The sequence below is a fragment of the Nothobranchius furzeri genome, chromosome 14 (assembly GCF_043380555.1).
Source record: "Nothobranchius furzeri strain GRZ-AD chromosome 14, NfurGRZ-RIMD1, whole genome shotgun sequence".
NCBI classification, from domain to species: Eukaryota; Metazoa; Chordata; class Actinopteri; order Cyprinodontiformes; family Nothobranchiidae; genus Nothobranchius; species Nothobranchius furzeri.
Window position 1 is genome coordinate 15,986,389 of NC_091754.1, and position 12,298 is coordinate 15,998,686.

General features: G+C 41.6%; 1 protein-coding gene across 2 annotated transcripts in view; it reads left to right on the forward strand.

Annotated features, from left to right (window-relative positions):
- erbb4b (erb-b2 receptor tyrosine kinase 4b) overlaps positions 1-12,298 on the forward strand; it is a 453,698-nt gene that overhangs the window by 48,556 nt on the left and 392,844 nt on the right. The gene's annotated exons all lie outside the window — the stretch shown is intronic.

Consider the following 12,298-nt stretch of genomic DNA (forward strand, 5'->3'; position numbering starts at 1 on the left):
CTGCGGAGAAAACTTACTTCAGCCACTTGTATCCTCAATCTCTTTCTTTCGGTCACTACCCAAAGCTCATGACCAGATGTGAGGGTAGGAACGTAGATCGACCGGGAAATCGAGAGCTAAGTATCTTACAGTTTTGTAGTGGGCAACGGTGGCACAGGAGTTAAGTGCTCGCCCCGTAGTTGGAAGGTTGCAGATTCGAGCCCCACTCAGTCTGTCGCTGTCGTTGTGTCCTTGGGGAAGACATTTAACCCACCTTCCCTGCTGGTGGTGGTCGGAGGGACCTCGCCTTGCCTCTGTCAGTGTGCCCCAGGGCAGCTGTGTTCACATCGTAGCTCATCACCACCAGTGTGTGAATGTGTGTGTGAATGGGTGAATGACTAATTGTGTTGTAAAGCATCTTGGGGGATTCCAGGACTCTAGAAGCCACTATATCAAATACAGGCCGTTTACCATTTTGTTCACCAAAAATAGTGGTGGTCAAAAAACAGCAACAAAACTCCTTTGTGCTACCAAGAGGTACACAACCAGCTCCACCAAGTGTTTGGAATTTCAAATTCCAAAACCCACATCTCAGTTTATTCCTTTTTCAAATAAATAAATATCACTAAGTCTACAAATTTTGTTCTTTTTTCTGAACATTTCTTAAGATATATCTTTTTTCAAAAAATCTTTAAACTTTCAGCCCCGAACACCCCGGCACAACAATCGCCACCAATTGATTCTACAATATTGAAGATGAAAGCAGTGTACCAGTGATTAATTTGAGCTCAAGGCTACATGGAATGGAGGCAGGTTTAGTATGCATGCTGGTGTATGCTGAGTTTGTCCGGATAAAAAAGAGCTCAGTGAACGTGTGTAGCAGTGGCATACAACCAAATCACCTGCACCATTGAGAATTGGCATCCACCTCATTACCTGCAGGCAGCAGAACATGAAAACAGTGGATGTAAAGTCAGATTTTCCTGATCATTGACTCTAACCTCTGCAGAAAGTGCTTTTCTGTCAACCCGACTCAAGCTGATACAATGGTAATGCTCAACACGTGCTCATTTGGAAATGTTTTCATCCTGTTTACCTCTGCAGTTATTGGGACAATGATTCACTTGGAAATCATTCAGGATTAAATTAAAAAAACAACAACATGCAATTTTTATATATATATTTTTATGACCATGTGGTGTAGTAGTGTAGGAATCTGAATGGGTTCAATGTGAGAACACAAGTTAACACACTCAGGCACACATACACACTGTTTCCCATACCGTTGTTTATTGTATCTCTCCGTAACTTGTACATGATGGAACCAGTTGCAGCTGCCTGCTGACATAAAGCAGCATTAAGAAGCCTTCTTTGTGTCTTTATGACCACTGTAAAGTTACGCTGAGCTTTGCCTCACCCAGTCTTGCTCAAATGCCTGAGGAAGAATAAATTAAGCCTGCTGTGCTTGTGACTGACAAAGTCCACACAGTTGACATCGAGAGTTTTCTGCCAGCAACAGTTAGTCAGCCACTACATGGCCCCTTTTTTGTCTTCTCTGTGACTCTTCCTTCTTTATTTTATGTACCCTTAAAGTAATGGAGGGAGTATTTGCAGGTGGGATTCCCTGGACAAGTTGCAAGGGGGACGCTCCAGGAGTATGGGGTGGGTGGCCTTTTGTTAAGGGCCATTCAGTCTCTTTACCAGAGGAGCGTGAGTTTGGTCCGCATAGCCGGTAGTAAGTCAGACCTGTTCCCGATGAGGGTTGGACTCCACCAGGGCTGCCCTTTGTCAACGGTTCTGTTCATTACCTTTATGGACAGAATTTCTAGGCGCAGCCGTGGTGTGGAGTGTGTCGAGTTTGGTGGCAGGAGAATCTCGTCTCTGCTTTTTGCGGATGATGTGTTCTTCCTAGCTTCATCCAGCTCTGACGTTCAGCTCTTGCTGGGTAGGTTCGCGGTTGAGTGTGAAGCGGCTGGGATGAGGATCAGCACCTCCAAATCTGAGACCATGGTTCTCGACTGGGAAAGGGTGACTTGCCAACTCCGGGTCGGGGAGAGGTCCTACCTCAAGTGGAGGAGTTTAAGTATCTCGGGGTCTTGTTCACGAGTGAGGGTAGGAGGGATCAGGAGATCGACAGGCGGATAGGTTCGGCGTCTGCAGTGATGCGGACGCTGAGCCGACCTGTCATGGTGAAGAGGGAGCTGAGTCAGAAAGCCAGGCTCTCGATTTACCAGTTGATCTACGTCCCAATCCTCACCTATGGTCATGAGCTTTGGGTAATGACCAAAAGAACGAGATCGCAAATACAAGCGGCCGAAATGAGTTTCCTCCGTAGGGTGGCAGGGCTCAGCCTTAGAGATAGGGTGAGGAGCTCGGACATTCGGGAGGGACTCGGAGTAGAACCGCTGCTCCTCCGGATCGAAAGGAGTAAGTTGAGGTGGTTTGGACATCTGGTCAGGATGCCTCCTGGACGCCTCCCTTGGGAGGTGCTTCGGGCATGTCCTGCCGGCAGGAGACCCCCGTGTCGACCCAGGACACGTTGGAGAGGTTACATCTCCAATCTGGTCCGGGAACGCCTTGGGGTCCTGCCGGAGGAGCTGGTGGAGGAGGACGGCCTGGAGCTCCATAGTTGGGATGCTGCCCCTGCGACCCGGACCCGGATAAGCGGAGGAAGACGACGAAAATGATATTTGCAATAAAGTCCAAAAGTGAAGAATTTATGTTATTTATTACTTGATTGTTCAAGCTACTTCACAGAAGTGATCTGTTGTTAAAAATTAAAATATAAAGGTAATTAGATAAAAAATAAGGAACACTCTGGAACTGGTCCTTTTCTTTCTTTCTTTTTTATGTGTCGAAAGTATCGGCTCGGGACTCGGTATTGGCAGATTCTCAAAATCAAATGACTCAGACTCGGACTCGAGGGCAACAAAACCTGATCGGGACATCCCTACTCTAAACCCACATTTCCCGTCATTTCTGTCCACTTATTTTCATTCTGCTCCTTATTTTGGTACTCCTTCAGTCGTGGGTGAATACATGTTAATATTTTCTGACTTTTTCCGCGATGCGTTTTTTAACCAGTTCTGTGTGCCGCTAAATATCCGTTTCTTTATTTATTTATTTTTTTCTTTTGAAGGGACAATTCTGGTGCTGTTGACGATTTTACAGGAAGCGGTGTCTTGACCATTTACAAGCTTGTGGTCTCTGTCACTTTTGACGGATATATAAACATTTTGGCATGTCTCAGTCACCGTCTGCGAGCCTGCTGAGGAGCCCTTGTGCCAATGCATAATGACGTACTGCACCGACGTAGAAGTATAAATTAGACTTAACACTAGCCAACCTAGAGTCACACAAAATGGGCAATACATATGTAAAATGAATTGAGAACTGCAATTAACTAAAGTCTTGCTTTTTATAAACCGAGAGAGCAGAATTACCCATAGAAAATGTACATATGTACAAAGAAAAGCTGCAAATGTCCAGAAAAAAGGCCCATTTCAAACCCAAACATCCATCCTACCTGAATGGCAGCATTACTGACTACTACACTACTTTTGTGTGGGACTGCTTCACATTTTGTTTGCTATTCATAGCTCCACACAATGATACAAAGATCTATGTTTTTACCATCGACATACATATATGAACAATAGGTTTCCATAGACTCCAATAATAAGTTTTTGTACTAAAATGGGAGGTGGCCACCATCGCCATTTTGACCGTGTCACAGGTTCCGTCAAGCCCATACAATTCCATGAAAGGGAAGAGAGGAGGAGCTGAGGGTGGGGCTGTAAGGCTGGGATAAACTGACGACACCCGGTCGAACTAGCTACAAGCTAACCTGAAGCTAACCCAAAGCTAATGCGGAGGTGGGAGCTAAGCTAACGGAGGTAGCAACCTAGCTACACCCGGAGTTAACTGTGCACAACACCAGAGCTTCTGAGTCAGAGATACGCTGGGCTGACCACTGGGTAAAACCGGGTGGAACACAGAGGTCTCCGAGACCTCCACAGAGGTCTCCGAGAGCTCCACAAGCCGGCAGCCTCACAGCAGACAAGCGCCGCTGCGATCTGAGATGCGCAGAGCTGCCGCTGGGGAGAACCGGGTGGAAAGGTTTCCATCCCAGAGCTCCACAAGCCGGCAGCCCGCGCAGAACACAGAAGCCGCGATCAGACAGAGATGCGCCGGGCTGCGGGGAGGGGAGAACCGGGTGGAAAACATCGGTCTCCCGAGAGCTCCACAAGCCGATAGTCGGAACCCAGCTCCACCAACATGTTATATTTCAACCCATTTTCTAAAGTGCAGCATTATGTTAAATGCACTGGGTTTTACCCTATTACACTTAAATTTCATGGTTAAACAGTACATGTTAAAATCTAAGCTCAGCTCAGCAGTGACCTAAAATACATAAATATAATTTTACTTACCGAAGCACATGCGGGGTGCCTCAGGGATCAATTCTAGGCCCAGTGCTTTTTAACCTCTATATGCTCCCTCTGGGCAGCGTCATCAGGAGACATGGGGTGAATTTCCACAGTTACGCTGATGATACACAGTTGTACATCTCCGTGTCTCCTGATGACGCACAGCCAATGGAAACACTTTTTAATTGCATTTTAGATATTAAATCATGGATGACTGAAAACTTTCTCCAGCTCAACCAGGGCAAAACTGAAGTTTTAGTCATCGGTCCTGAGGCCCAGAGAGAGAAACTTTTACCTAAACTACAGTCAATGTCTTTTTATCCATCACTACAAGTGAAGAATCTGGGCGTTATTTTCGACTCTGAGCTGACTTTTATCCCCCACATTAAAAACATCACAAAAATAGGTTTTCACCATCTTAAGAATATCGCCAGAGTCCGACCCATTCTCTCTCGAGCCAATACGGAGACGCTAGTGCATGCTTTTGTAACCAGTAGAATTGATTACTGCAATGCCCTGCTTTCTGGTCTTCCCAAAAAGAGCATCTCAGGTTTACAACTTTTACAAAACTCAGCAGCACGTGTCCTGATGAAGACCAGGAAGCGGGAGCACATCACTCCGGTTTTAAAATCACTGCACTGGCTCCCCGTATGTTTCAGGATTGATTTTAAGGTTCTTTTAATGGTTTTTAAGTGTCTTAATGATCTTGGGCCTTCTTATCTTTCAGAACTGCTTTTACTGTCTAAACCCTCGCGGTCTCTGCGCTCCTCTGGCAGCCGTCTCCTAGTTATCCCTAAAGTTAAGACTCACACCCACGGCGAGGCGTCCTTCAAGTATTACGGCCCTCGCCTTTGGAACGGGCTGCCGGAGGACCTTAGGTCCGAAGGGAACATCCAGGCTTTTAAGAATAGGCTCAAGACCCACCTTTTTAGCTTAGCTTTTAACTGATCACTATTTATCTATAAATACATATTTATCTCTTTTATTATTTTTATCATTTTATCTACATCTTAGCGTTTTTACATGATTATGTTTTCTTTTACTATCTTCATAATCACTTTTTATCAGTTACTTTTTATCATTATTAGCTTTTATTATTTTATATGTTATATATCTTAAATCCTCCAGTGTTTCCCCTGCGGAGCCCTCTGCCTTGGGGCCGGTGGTCAGGGGCGGCGGCGGCCAGGGCGCTCCCCGGGTAGTGCCCGGGCACTGGTGGGGGTTTCCGCCCTACGCCACTGGGTGTCATGGGCCGGTGTCTTGGCTGCTGCCGTGGATCTGTTGCTGCCAGGGCAGATGGCTCCGCTGATGATGTGTCGTTCATTACCTGACCCATCTGAACTCAGCATATTATTTCCTCTGGTGTTCACGAGTGTGTGTGTGTGCGTGTGTGTGTGTGTGTGTGCATGGACGAGTGTGCGGGTGATTGTATGTCCACTTTGGAAGTTGGGTGCGGGAGGGGAACTGTAATTTTTAATTGTTTTATACTTTGGGAGGGGGGCTGGGATGGGAATGTGGTATCTATGGGGCCATTTTAATCTGTAAAGCACTTTAAGTTGCATTTTTTGTATGAAAAGTGCTATATAAATAAAGTTGATTTGATTTGATTTTATTTGGAAAAATGAAGTGGAGACTCCTTGGATGCTCTATTAGTGCAATTATTGCCACAGCAAGTCATTTTGTCCAACAATTGCACAAAAAATATCCAAAAAAGAATACACAAACACAAAGACTCAAAATGCCGGAGCAGTTTCCAAGCCAGACCGAGGCTCTACTGAGGCCTTTCCACAGAGCTAGCTCTGTGGTCACGTGGGTCTGATGCTCATTAATTATACAGAATTTTAGGCTTTTAATACACTTAAACAGAAGAGTGAGAAAAAAATTCATCCCCTTCAGAGTAAACTAGATCATTTAAACCAAAAACATGTTTTGGTACCAGGCTGTAAACATGTTTATTTCTGCTGTGAAATTGGTATTTTTAACATGGGAGTCAATGAGGATTTGCTCGCGTCTGACACCAGCTCCCAGCGGATGAGGGTGGAACTGCAATTTTTGGTACTTCCGGGTTGAGACCAATTTCTGAGCTGCATTGTGGGGGCTTGGTTTTTACTGGATTTAAGTCCCCGCCCCATAACTACAGTGTTGCAGGTTTGAGCCCACTCAGTCGGTGGCATTTGTTGTGTCACCCTCTTTGTCTACTGTTGGTGGTTGGAGCGACCAGTGGTGCCTATGTACAGAAGCCTTGCTTCTGCCTGTTAGCCCCAGGGCAGCTGTGATTACAATGTAGCTCATCACCAACAGCTTGTGAATGAGTGAATGACTGGTTGTGTTGTAAAGCGCCTTGTAGAGTTGTAATACCCATTCATCTAATTTCTTCTAAAAGTTTAATGGTTATACAAATTACAGTATAAAGTTTAAATAGATGCCCAGATTATTTTGTTTATCTGACATCATAATCTAGTAGCTAACAGGTGCATCCAACCATGGATGACAGAGTATTGCCTCTTGATTATGAATGTGCTCCATGTTGTAGATATCAAAGGAACTGTGCTAGGCTGGTTTAAATCCTACCTGTCTGATATATTTAATTTTGTAAACATACATGACAAATCTTCATACTCCAGGGTTACTTATGGAGTACCACAGGGTTCAGTGCTTGGACTAATTATTTTTACTAGATATATGCTTCCAGTTTGGTAAAATCATTAGACAGCATGGGATGAACTTCCACTGTTATGCTGACGATACTCAGTTATATTTATCCATTAACCCTGATGAACCTCATCAGTTAAGTAGATTACATGCTTGTCTTGAAGACATAAAAAATTGGATGACTCTAAACATTCCGCTTTTAAATCAAGACAAGACTGAAGTTCTCATCTTTGGACCCAAAATTCAGAAAAGGATATTGCTTAGTCAATCACCGGACCTGAACGGCATTAAATTAGTCTCCGAGCACAATGTAAGGAACCTTGGTGTTATCATTGGCCAGCACATGTCATTCAAATCCCACGTTAAACAGGTTTGTAGGATTTACCTTTTTCACCTTTGGAATATTGCTAAGATTAGATGCATCCTTTCCAGGAGTGATGCTAAAAGCTTGTGCATGCATTTATTACATCAAGACTGGATTACTGCAATTAAATATTCTCAGGAAGTCCACAGAATGTAGTTAAGTCTTCAGCTTGTCCAAAATGCTGCAGCTAGAGTTCTGATGAGAATTAAAAAGGAACTGACGTATTTAAAATACGAAATTTAGAACCAGAATAAAGGAAATGACTATCTCTGTTAATAGCGTGAGAATATGGAACAACCTTACCAAAGACATAAAAGAATCAAAGTCACTAAATATATTAAAAAAATGCATCAAATCAAGTGTATCACAGAACTACACAAACCTAAATTCAGTTGGTGTCTGATTAGGTTTGTAAGTTACAAGAATTTGTTTTTTATTGAGAATTGTATGGAAGCATTATTAAAAAGTTTGGTTTGTAAATAGGGGCAGATATGATATTTCTTCCTTCTGCCCCTTTTCATTCAAATTGTTTGGTGTTCATGTTTATGTATGTTCTTTTTGTTTATATATATATATATATATATATATATATATATATATATATATATATATATATATATATATATATACATATTTAACACTTTGAATGAAACAAATAAAGAGAGAAAAAGAGAGATCATATCTCTCCTGTCTTAGCTTCCCTACATTTGCTGCCTGTTAAATTCAGAATAGATTTTAAGATCCTCCTTCTCACATATAAAGCTCTTAATAATCAAGCTCCATCATACATCAGTGACCTGATTGTTTCATATGTTCCTAACAGAGCACTTTGCTCTCAGACTTCAGGTTTACTGGTGGTTCCCAGACTATCTAAAAATAGGATGGGATGCAGATCTTTTAGCTATCAGGCTCCTGTCTTGTGGAACCAGCTCCCAGCTTTAGTCCGTGAGGTAGACACCTTGTCTACTTTTAAGACTAGGCTAAAAACATTTTAATTGATAGGGACTATGGTTAAGTCTGATGTTAGCCAAGATCTGGACAAGTGAGGGATTAGAGGGAGGTGGAGTGTACAGTGGAGAATACAGTCAGTAAAGACGGCTCTCCCTTGCTCTGCCTCCAACATGCCTCCATCTAAAAGGCTAGGTTATCCAGAGTTATCTCTGTAGTTATGCTGCTTTAGGCTTAGACTGCTGGAGGACATACTGACCACTTTCCACACTCTACTTTCTTCTACAATCTGCTCTTTAACTGCATTATGCCCTGCTATTTCAGCTGTTAACTTTATTTTTTCTCTAAGCGTTTTTTTCCCCAGAAGTAGCTACAGTGGTGTTCTGCTGAGCTGAGCTCATGAAGAGGGCAATCAGCTTGCACACTGCTGCTAACAACTTAAAACATTCTCCCTCTCCTGATATAATAAATTTTTATTTTCTTTGACATTGAAAGTGCTACTACTAGTTTACCTGTTTAATTATAGATTCACTACGATAAATACAATAAAGTTTATCTCTCACTAAATTGAATATTTGTTAAGAAATCATAATGTAACCATAGAAACACTACTTGGTATATATGTTGTGTGTGTGTGTGTGTGTGTGTGTGTGTGGGTGGGTTGGTGTTGGTGTGTGCGTGTGTCTGCTTTATTGGAGCTCTATGGGAAGGGGGGCAGGCTTAGTTAAAAATAAAATAAAATAAAAATAAAAAAATAAAATACTTATTTCCTTAATTATATCACAGTACATTAGACAATCACTTTTTTTGGATTTCTGAATATTGATACATAATTCCTGAAAGGAGAAAACTCTGGATAACAAATTTAAGTAAAGTCTACACATGGGGACAATTTAACAAACTCACATTCCTAGTGCTAATTGTGCATTTTTTATTGAATAATGCAGGCTAAAGTACATTTAGTTTGGGCTGAAGTCCCAGAAATCTGAGTAAAGTAACATTAAAGTACATTATGCCATTCATACAAAAAAAAAAACTAAAACATTTGTTAAAACTGTATAGATTCACGCTCTATTGTGTAACATAAATTAACTTTTGTACAGTAAACCTTTTTTCCATATCATTTTTGGTATTGAACCTTTCATCTTTGTTGATATTCTACACAAACGTCATCTTCACCTCAGAAATCATTGCTCTTGGTTGGTCCATAGCTGTAGCACACAATAGCAGATGAACAGTAAAAAGAAAGAGAGAAGTGAAAATGGGTTATCAGAGAAATATAGAGGATAATGATTGTGCAGTTTTAAAAGAAACAAATCTGTTTTTTATTATTCTCTTTGATTTCAGCCCTCATCATTGCAGTTTTTCTGTTGACAGATAAAAAGAAAACTAAATGTAACTGTTCTTACCACCTGTGCTTAGTGAATGTTATTTGATGTACATTGTAATTTAATGTATGCATTTTACTTTTATCGCCCATCGCTTATTCCCCACAAAGACCTTGAGCACATCTAGTCTCTGATGATGAAAAAGGGGCACCAGCATTATTCAATGATGAAGTGTGACAAGGAAAACAGGCCTGTTTCTGACTACTGAGGACACACTGAGAGTAAACCATCATTTAATCTGTCTGCAGCTGATACCAGAGGCCAAGCCTCCCCATCATGCAGAATTATCACCCTCGGAGATTGCTATGCCAACACATCTGGCAGTTTTCATTCTTAACAGCCAGTCACACTAAATAATGGGCTGCGTTGGCCAACGGTTACGGTGCCATTTCCGCTTTAGCAAGCACACTCAACGAAATGTCTTGAGTTGTTTGTCACCTAGCTTTGGATGCAGCAACCCTCCTTTAGCAGTTCGTGGGTCTCTCCTGGATAAAACTCATTATCCCAGTCTGCTGCTCTTCAGGAAACTCATTATCCCATCCATCACTAGTGGACTCTCAGACAACAGGATGAATATGCCCTCTCATCGTTTAATTAGACTGCTTTGCCCGGAGTTTGTGGGAGAGGACAACAGCAGCCAACACGGCTATATCAGCTGTAATTATCTACCTAATACAACATCTTTAGTTTGGCATCTGGTACTGTTGTTGGTTAGCATCGTCTCTGGGTTTCTTGTCGTGACACACACAGAATTACTTTATAGCGTGTACTTTTGGTGTTTGGTTGATAATTGGAGGGCTCAGGCATTAGCCGTCCTTTGAGCAGTTTTTTTCAGTTCATTGTGAAGTTACACAGAAGTTGCTGAAGTTTATGAAGGTAAATATATAAATGTAATAAGTTGAAAAAAATTAGTCAATGGATAAAGAAAAAAAAACTTACAACTTAAAAGCCTCTTAGCCCCCATGTTTTTGAGCTTATATAGTTAACACTTCAACTTCCACCTCCAAACAAACAACAAGGAAAATCACAAAGAAAGCCTGAAGCTATTAAAAAACCCAAGATGCCTCGTTAGACTCAAAAGTGCTCAAAGAAAACAGTGAGAACTTGAGTGAAAATTGTGCAAATACATTAGAATTACTTTTCTATAGTAGTCATTCTACTAGTAAGCACCCCGTTTTTTTTCTAAATAAAAGCCACGCATTTACAATAAGCAGCAAATTCAAATGTTAGTCAAATCAAAGCCAATTGCTTAGTTTAATCCAACAATATTATCATCAAATTCAGTTAATACAATTTTGCCCTTTAAAAGTATTGTACAAAGGGTGACTATGTAAATCGGGCTAGGGAACCCTGGTCCTAAGAGTTGTTTCTCTGCTTCAACACAGTTGATTCACCTATTCAGCAGCTCATCAGGCCCCGTAGAAACCTGTTAATCACCTGCAGATTAAAATCAGGTATGTTCAAGCAGGAAAGCCTCTAAAACATGCTGGATAGCAGCTCTCTGGAGTTTCCTACACTGATGTAAAGGATCAAAACTAGCGGACAAAAACTGCAAATCTGTCATTGATTTCAAGATTCTGATTGTTTTTTTATTTGTAAGAAATGCATTATTTCATTCCTTCCTTCATTCATTCATTCTTTGGAAGTATTTTTAAGAAAACTCTTACTCATTTGAGAACTTGTTTGGTGAAAACTAGATTCCTAATCTCCACATGTAGTTGCAATTGTCTTCAACTTCACACTGTTGGGCATGACTTTAGTGTAAAAGTAGCTTGGCAAATTACCATTTATAAGTAAATATAAAGTGAGGCCACAAATCATAGAGAGCTTGTTTGTAGGGCGGGATGTACGGATGTTGTTCAAACAGTCTCTGCACGCGATTGAACAATGCTAGAACCAATCAGAGCAACAATGTGACATATTCATAGTTACAGAAATCAGTCAGAGGGGCAGTCCGCCATCCTTTTTTCGAAATAAAATACTTGAGTAAGTATCTGTCCATATTTCAAAGTCTAAGTCATCCAACGTTGATGCCAAAGCTGTTTTGAATGAGCGCCATTTCTGAGACAACGCCCTTTTTGCAGTTTTGCTCAATTGGGAACCTAAGTCACGCCCATCATCTTCTGGACCATGGGTCCTCGGAAGAACAAATAACACATGCAAGCCAGTGAGGCTAATAACACTATTTTCTATTTCTGCTTGTTATGTTCCACGGATTTCACATATGGTGTCCATGAATATTAAAGACGCATTCTGATGCCAAGAACGTGCTTACTTTCGAACGAGGGGAAATGTTATTTTAGGTTTTGTGTGAAAATGCGTCCAGGACTACAAATACGCTTCACGAAAGTGACGTCATCGAACCGGACACGGAGAAAAACTAGCAAAATTACTGTAAGTTCAGCAAACTTTTAATCCTTACTTCAGGAGGAAAGAACCACCATAAATCTGGCCATGCGGTAAGTAGCAGCTACTGTACACTAGTAGAGAGGAGATTATGTGGTGATGTCATTTTTGCGACCTACCAACATCTGATT